The following is a 9,137-nucleotide window of genomic DNA, read 5'->3' on the forward strand; positions in this document are numbered from 1 at the left end:
TACATTGTTGCTACAATGCAGAAATCCAAGGTACTTTGCTACAATATGTTGTGTGGGAATAGTGAGTAATCCGTTTGCTTGCCAACAATAGATGAAATGTGACAAATCACAGACTAGTTCCTCTGCCAGAGTTGCTAGGAGACTGGTTGGTATTGTCCACACCACTTGTGATGTTTGCATATTATGGGGGCACACCATTTCTCATCACCCACTCACCTTCCTGGACCACCTCACTGCCAGAGGCACACACAGGATGTGCTTTACTACTGACCCCTGGGAAATAGTTGTTCCCTAGCAACAGGCAGACTATCCAAATGACCCATAAAAGGAAAACTTTCCTCCTGATCTGAAATCAGGTCAACTCAAACCACAATTGCAGGCTAGGTATTGCACATGTATTAGGCTACTTTAACTTTCAGTTTGAAAGTGTAGGGGCTCTATGTAGAGGGATAAGGTGAAAGTAACCTCTTTCAACTCAAGTGCTATTAATGGATAATAAGCACAATGATAGGAATAAAAAAAACACCATACAATGTAGTGATTTTAATGTCTTTATGTCATGCTGAATATCCAGGGAGCACAGAATCCCATTACCAATCCTATGATGTCAACCAACCCAACCATTACATGATTCAAAGTATATCTGAGGGGAATTCAACAGTAATTTCCACTGAATGGTGATGAAATCAGAGGATTTTCTCCATGGCCAGGCATCATGATCTGCACCTATCCCCCAAACAGATACAGTATTCACTAGTCTTGCCATCCAGGAAGTATGCCCAGAACCACACGTGAAATAAAACTCAGGGGGAGAGCACAGTAACACCACACAGTGCACAGCCTGATAACCACTGTAAATAATAATAATAGCTACAAAATAATTGGGTTTGCTAAATTTATTTCAAACAATTAACAGAAAAATAAATTCCTTTGGTCAAGTATTTTTTTTAAGAAAAAGAAATATGCCCTTTTGCCAGTCTTGTCCCTTATAGGGTTTTTACAGTCGACCAGATCCTTGAGGCTCTAAGGCTGTGGAGGAGGTGCCAAGGCAATATGGTTATGATCCCCCTCTATATTGATCCCCCTCTCGCTCCATGCTGCAGTACGCTGGGAAGGGAAGTGTCAGGGAGGGGGCAGTCCTCAGACTGCGGGAGAGGGGGCGTCTGGGTCACCAGCATCGTTGTTGTAGCTGTACTGGGGTCCACTGGGGGACTGGTTAGGGAGGACGTCCAACTCGTCCACCTGAGGGCCAGGGTGCATGTTGACCAGCTGGTCCTGGGGGATATCTGCAGCAGCTGCAGCCAGGTTAGTGATGGACTTGCTTTTGACACACTGGAAGTCAACATGGCGGCTCTTGCCCTCCTCCTTCTCCCAGGACATGCGGATGAAGGGCCTCTGGACGTAGTTGTAGATGACCTCAGGACGGCCACCAGGACGCTTCTTCACCTTCTCTTTATACGTGGGGTAACCTACCAATACATGGTGCAGCCAACAGAGCCAGTGAGTTTGCAATGCTGAATCAAAATCTTTAAATTTTTGCTCTGAACCCCAGCAAATACATGATAAAACCATAATCTTACCTTCAATGCCTAATCTTATTTTCTTCAGTCCTCTCTCCTTTAAAACTGATTTGGCAACATCTCGATTTTCTATATACTTGAAGAACCGGTATAGTTTTGTGCTGTATATTACTGCAGAGAGAAAATAAATTATCAACAACTTTTTAAGCAGTGTCAATTAAATTTGTCCCTTTGGGTAAGTGAACAACAGTTTAATCCACAGCAGGGATTACTAATTAGGAAGATCACGTTTTTGGTATCTTATTAGGATCCCTATTAGTTCTTGCGAAAGCTGAAACTCTTCCTGGGGTCCACACAGAACATGAAACATGAAATAATACTGAATATTAATAGACAAGAAAAAGCTCAAGGACAGAACTACAAACATTTAAAAACGGCCCACATAACGTACACACAAAATATCTAGGTCAAATAGGGGTGGGTGGAGAGTGTGTGTGGATTCACTCACTCTGTGAGTACTCTTCTCCCATCTGTGGTGGGTACTCTTCGTCCCAGTCCACTACGTCATCATCAGTGAGCACCACGATGTGGCATTCTCTCTCTCCACTCTGGGCGCTGGACACCATCAGAGGCACAACCATTTCCTCCAGATAGAACTCAAACTGATGCCGGGCACCATCGTTAGATAGCTCATGCATGAGGGCACCTAGGGACAATGGGACATGGTCAGTCAGTAGACAGCAGTTCAGAGACACAAACCAACACGCTAACTTCCCAGAACATTTTCATCAGTCTTATGGAAACCTAATTAAATCACTAATAAGGGATATGAAAACCAAGGGCTCATGATTTATGTTCACTGAGCCAACCAGGTCAAGAAGGGTAAAAAGGGGGTGTACTCACTGAGGTCTCTGCACTTGATGGTGCTGTAGTCAAAGGTGATGCACAGATAGTCACATGCCTCCCTCAGCTCAGGGATGGAGATTCCATCGGGGCAACGGATTATTCCAGACTTGTAGTAATCCTGCCAGTTAGAGAGTAAACAGAGAAAACACAAGAGGCAGCCATTACAGAGACTGCCTCACTCACAGACATCAGCCCCCCCTTCCTAAAATGGTCAAAATGGCCAATGCCGTCTCCCTTACAGTACGTTGAGCTGGGCATCAGTTTACTGCCGGTTGAGCTGGGCATGGATTCGATTTGCAAATGCAAAGATAAAAAGGTACATCTTTCAAATCCAATGCTATGCCTCTAAGAGTGATCCCTGTTTGTCAACAGCCCACATTTGAATCAATCCATTCCTCCATATTCACATCAGCAGCCTACAACCACTGGTACTGATTCTTGTACTTGTTCTCCAGACACTCATAGCCTCAGTGGACAACTCATGGCATCTACTCTATTCTATAATAACAGTCTGAGGTTGACTCTGTAGCCTTGAGTAAATGTTTTTGGCTACAAATTAGTTAATCAATTCAGGATGACTATGAGTAGCAGGCTGATCCTTGTGGCTCAGAAGAGCAAAGGTTAGCAACTGCAACGCTAGATCAAGGAATTGTTTTCTTCAAGTAAAAACAGTCAATAATTGACCAAGCTAGTAAAAGGGAGTGTTGTACTTGGTAATACAGTGCTATTGACTGACCAGGATGGCTCGGAACACCGTAGAGCTGATGCCTTCGGCGACTTCATACTCTCCTTTTTCATTGGGCCGTGTGAAATTGTGTTCCCTTCCAGATCCAAACATTCTGCAAGAAACCACAAAGCAGGTCACATTTCAGTGTTGTTCAACGTTCATACAATAAAAAAGCTAAAGGAAAAAAAAAATGTAGGTGAAATAGCCTCATATAACCACACTGGTAAAATAAAACTTGATACAGATTGATGATTTTACCATAATAAAGTACAACAATGAGGTCAGCCCTACCTGCCCAGCATGGTGTTTGGCTGTGCTGTGAAGATTGAAGGGTCCACCACGAACCGTGTGTTATCTACTATAAGAGTGACCCTCTCGGAGCCTGAGGTCCGGATGCTGCGGGTACCCAGGCCCGTGCCCAGTCCCTCCTTGCTATTCTCATAGACAAACACCATCTCTCCCACCCCCAGGCTCTTAAAGCAGCCCTCAGTGCTGGACAGGCTGCTGTTACGGCTGCTGACCAGCCCGCTGTTACTGGAGCCGCTGGGGGAAATCCTCTGAGGACGGGGGCTGCTGGGCCTGGAGCCACCGTCCCTCTCACGGTCTGGAGGTGGAGGGAGAGAGGCACTAACTCACTGGCATGACAACTGACCTTTCTCACAGACTACTCCTATTACATGCCAACATTAGAATCCAACATGTTCTCTTAGAAATCTTATTTTAGGAGACTTGTGAAAGTGTTCTCAGTACGTTCTACTCACCACTGTTGTGCTGGCGGGTAGGCGAGGTGACATTTCTGATGCAAGGGGTGAGCTGGCCCTCTCCCCTCTCGTGCGACGAGTCTCGGGAGCGGTCGCTGGAGCGGCGGCGGTCGCGTGAGCGGTCATTGCCCCCGCTAGCACCATGCAGGCTCATCTTCACAAGGTCTGCCTCCAGTCGAGATGCACACGACTGAGCGCTGGCCAGAGCAGAAAGCACAATAAATACTAATTGCAGTTCAACTCTACACAGATATCACACAACACACACCCTCTCCCTCTGTTGTCCTTCCTCCCCTAATGTATTATTACAGATTGCAGGTCACAAATCCTGTGTCTGCTGTAACCGTAGAGACACTCAGAACCACAGTGAAAGTATGGTTCGGGGCTAGAGCTTTACTAGAACCAGTATTTACCTCTAGAAGTAATTATAACAACACCGCCCTGACCTGACGCACTGTCTGGAGCAAGAGAAACAATGTAGTCACACACTCAAAGCAATAAGTAACAATGCATCTATACTGTGAAAGTCAGATATTTGGAAAGACATACAGTATAGAAGCAGCCATCGAACCCAAGAAGACTAACTGGACAGAATGGAAAAAGACAAATATACACACAAAAGCAGAATCCCTTTAAGTGTAGGCAGACCACTTGTCTAATGGTACATCTTTTAAAGGGAACAGACATTAAAAGCACTATCAAAATGGAACAGGGTCTTTAATCACAAATGGTTGCTTCCCTATATAGGCCTACAATCATGAGTAATGGTTTCCCATTTAGTATTGAAATATTGAACATATTGTCCCAGTCTCTTAATATGAGGGCACATCACATCAGTGAGCCATGGAAGTATAAAAAGGCCAACGTTCCTGTTGGGAGAGAAGCCAAAATACACAAACTTGCATGGTCATGTTCTGCACCAGTTCTTAAAAATGAGGAAAAAAATAAGGTCTGTTTTTGCAAGAGTTTGCTTTGCAAGTTAGGTAGCTAGTCTCTCTTGGGACTCTTAAATAACTGAACTTACAATTACCCAAGAAATGCCAAAGACTTCCTTTCTGCTAACACAACAGCCAGTAAAGGGCATAGACCATTAGCAAACACTTTACTTAAACGTGTAGTTATAAAGTGTACATAGTGCTGTCATGACAGTGGACTGAAAGAAATAAGAATGACTACTGGCAGCGTTGTGACAGCCCATCTGACTTTACAGTTATGATAAAAACAGTAGCCTTTTATGATGTTGGGTTCAAGAGTAACCATCCCTTCATTGGAAATCAAAGGACAATGTCAACCCTATGAAATCAAAATGTATTTGTTACATGTGCCAAATACAAAAGGTGTAAACCTTACCAACAAGCCCTTAACCAACAATGCAGAGCTTTTTTTGTAAGAAAATATTACAAAATGAGTGTGTGACAATGCTGAAAAACATCTGTCTAGCCTATAATATGATGGCCTATACCTATAGCACTATACACATGCTCATGGATGTGAAATGCCTCTACAGAAATGCCAACTACATTGGTTAGTGTCAGTTCTTTCTCACTTTACACACTATCAAATACAAAGCAATTGCCTCACCTCGAGTGCTTGCAGAGTTTGCGAGGTGGTTGTTTTTCGTTCCCAATTCTCAGTGTCACTTGAGTTGCTATCATATGACTGTGGACGTGCTGCCATCACCAGTTCACAGAGACGTCCAACCCGGATTATTCACCATTCATAATCTGACATGACGAAGGGAGTCGAGTTAGATATTAATTCACTGGGTTGATTCAGGAGAGCAAAACAAGCGGTAAATATTCACATAAATGCAAGTTATACGTTCAGTGAATACGAAACTAAAATCAGTTCCCTTTCGCATTCCAACTCTTGACAGCTGCTCGCCAGCTAATGTCACGATGATCCCGAATAATACGAGCTAAACTAATGGTGGCTAACTAACAATCATGACACTAGCACCCAAACGAACTAATGTGTTCAGAACATAGCCAGCAGTAAATTAGTTACCAGTCCCAAATAGTAAATAGCAGATGATTTAGAATGCTTGCAATATATTTGTTTAGCTAGCCAGGCAGTGGCTACCTTATGTGAAGCTGGCCACAGTAAGGATTGGCCACAATAGTGGAATTTGCGGGTAGCCTTCAAGATAAAAGTCCTCCATTGAAAGCGATGCAAACGGATACATATAGCGGAATCTGTCCATATTTGGACAAGGTAATGCTAAACAAGTTCGAAATGTTGTTATATAATCATAGCAAAAGACAACAATTTGTTAATTTGAAGAAACAAAGACTTCAGAATTGTGGGGCAACAGGTAGTCTAGCGGTTAGCGCGTTGGGCCAGTTAGCGAAAGGTTGTGGATGGATGTGTCATTTCTTGGTCAACGATCGACACAAAATACTCTGTCAAAGTGGAAGGAGAATCTTTAAAAATATATATAATAATATGAATTTATGAAAATGTTAACACTAATATACCTTCATTCGATAAGTATTCACCCCCTTGAGTCAATACATGTTAGAAACTCATTTGGCACAGATTACAGCTAGTCTTCTTGGGTAAATCTCAGAGTTTTGCACACCTGTATTGTGCAATATTTGTTCATTATTATTTTCAAAATTCTTCAACCTCTGTCAAGGATCTGGGGATCATGGCTAGACAGCAATTTTCAGGTCTTGCCATAGATTTTCAAGCAGATTTAGGTCAAAGCTAACTTGGCCACTCAGGAACATACACTTCTTCTTGGTAAGCAACTCCAGTGCATATCTAGTTTATTGTCCTGCTGAAAGGTGAATTCCCCTCCCAGTACCTGGTGTAAAGCAGACAAACAGGTTTTCCTCTAGGATTTTGCCTGTGGTTACCTCTGTCCCGTTTCTTTTCATCCTGAAAACCTCATACCATGCTGGAGCCAGCACCATGCTTGAACATAAGGAGGCAGTTAACTCAGTGATGCATTCCTTTGCTGTGTTTTCTTTGCAGTATTACTTCAGTGCCTTAATGCATACATGTTTTGGAATATTTTTTATTCTGTGTATTTAAATTGTTCTTTTCACTCTGTCATAAGTCATTATTGTAGAGTCACTACAATGTTGTTGATCCATCTTCAGTTTTCTCCGATCACAGCCTTTGAACTCCGTAGCTGTTTTAAAAATCACTGATGACCTCATGGTGACATCCCTAAGCAGTTTCCTTCCTGTCATGCAGCTCAGTTCAGAATGACAACTTAGTCTGATGTGTCTGGATGGTTTAATATATCATCCACAGCATAATTATTAACTTAACCATGCTTAACGTTATATTCAATGTCTGATCTGTTATTGTTACCCATCTACCAGTCACTGCCCTTCCGTAAGAGGCTTTTAAAAAGCTCCTTGGTCTTTGTAGTTGAATCTGTGAAATTCAATACTTGACTAAGGGACCTTATGGATATACAGTACCAGTCAATAGTTTGCCAAGAGCGTGCAAAGCTGTCATCAAGGCAAAGGATGGCTATTTGAAGAATCTAAAATATGAAATATATTTTCATTTGTTAAACACTTTTTTGGTTAATACATGATTCCATATGTGTTATTGCATATTTTTGATGTCTTCACTATTATTCTACAATGTAGAAAATAGTAAAAATAAAGAAAAACCCTGGAATGAGCAGGTGTGTCCAAACTTTTTACTGTATGTATGGGGGACAGAGGAAGGGGGTAGTCATCATTTTTTTGTTTTATGTCAACCCATATTATTTCACATATAACTTAGTGGGATTTGTTAAGCCACATTTGACTTCTGAACTAATTTAGGCTTGCCTAAACAAAGCGGGTGAATACTTATGCACAGACTATATTTTAGTTAAATATTTTATTAATTTGTAAAAATTTGTAGGATTCTTTTTTCAATTTGACAGAGTATTTTATGTAGATCAATGAGAAAAAAATACATTTTTCAATCCCACTTTGTAATACAACAGAATGTGAAAAAAGTTCAAAGGAGTGTATGTAGACTTTTTCTACAGGCACAGAGTACAAAACATTAGGAACACCTGCTCTTTCAATGACATTGACTGAGCATGTGAATCCAGGTGAAAGCAAGGATCCCTTATTGGATGATGTCATCTGTTAAAGCCACTTCAAATCAGTGTAGATGAAGGGGAGGAGACAGGTGCATCCTGTTTCCATTGATCATCCTTGATGTTTCTACAACTTGAATGGAGTCCACTTGTGGTAAATTCAATTGATTGGACATGATTTGGAAAGGCACACACCTGTCTATATAAGGTCCCACAGTTGACAGTGCATGTCAGAGCAAAAACCAAGCCATGAAATCGAAGGAATTGTCTGTAGAAGTCAGACAGGATTGTGTTGAGGCACAGATCTGGGGAAGGTTACCAAAAAAAATGTCTGCAGCATTGAAGGTCCACAAAAACACAGTGGCCTCTATCCTTCTTAAATGGAAGAAGTTTGGAACCCCTAAGACTCTTCCTAGAGCTGGCTGCCCAGCCAATCTGAGCAATCGAGGGAGAAGGGCCTTGGTCAGGGAGGTGACCAAGAACCCAATTGTCACTTTGACAGAGCTCTAGAGTTCCTCTGTGGAGATGGGAGACCCTTCCAGAAGGACAAACATCTCTGCAGCACTCCACCAATCAGGCCTTTATGGTAGAGCGGACAAATGGAGGCCACTCCTCTTAAAATTTGCCAAAAGCCACCTAAAGGAATCTCAGACCATGAGAAACAAGATTCTTTGGTCTGATAAAACCAAGATTGAGCACTTTGCGCTGAATGCCAAGCGTCACGTCTGGAAGAAAACTGGCATCATCCCTACGGTGAAGCATGGTGGTGGCATCATGCTGTTTGGATGTTTTTCAGCACAGGGACTGGGAGACTAGTTAGGATTGAGGGAAAGATGAATGGAGGAAAGTAGAGAGATCCTTGATGAAAATCTGCTCCAGAGTGCTCTAGACCGCAGAAGGTTCACCTTCCAACAGGACAATGACACTAAGCACATAGCCAAGACAACACAGCAGTGGCTTCGGGACAGGTCTCAATGTCCTTGAGTGGTCCTGCCAGAGCCTGAACATCTCTTGAGACCTGAAAATAGCTGTACAGCGACGCTCCCCATCAAACCTGACAGAGTGAGATGATATGCAGAGAAGAATGGGAAAAACTCACCAAATACAGGTGTGCCAAACTTGTAGCTTCACAGCCTCAAGTCTTCTTGGGTGTAATTGCTACAAAA

General features: G+C 42.5%; 1 pseudogene across 1 annotated transcript; it reads right to left on the reverse strand.

Moving 5' to 3' along the window:
- Positions 1–538: 538 nt before the first annotated feature.
- LOC124033785 lies at positions 539–5,591 on the reverse strand (annotated as a pseudogene). Its single transcript, XR_006838453.1, has 8 exons — positions 5,496–5,591; positions 3,915–4,111; positions 3,445–3,757; positions 3,163–3,265; positions 2,424–2,544; positions 2,029–2,226; positions 1,581–1,691; positions 539–1,469 (listed from the first exon to the last, which is right to left on the reverse strand). The product of XR_006838453.1 is annotated as a BTB/POZ domain-containing protein 10-like (transcript).
- Positions 5,592–9,137: the final 3,546 nt, after the last annotated feature.

Source organism: Oncorhynchus gorbuscha, linkage group LG04, assembly GCF_021184085.1.
Source record: "Oncorhynchus gorbuscha isolate QuinsamMale2020 ecotype Even-year linkage group LG04, OgorEven_v1.0, whole genome shotgun sequence".
Classification (NCBI taxonomy): Eukaryota; Metazoa; Chordata; class Actinopteri; order Salmoniformes; family Salmonidae; genus Oncorhynchus; species Oncorhynchus gorbuscha.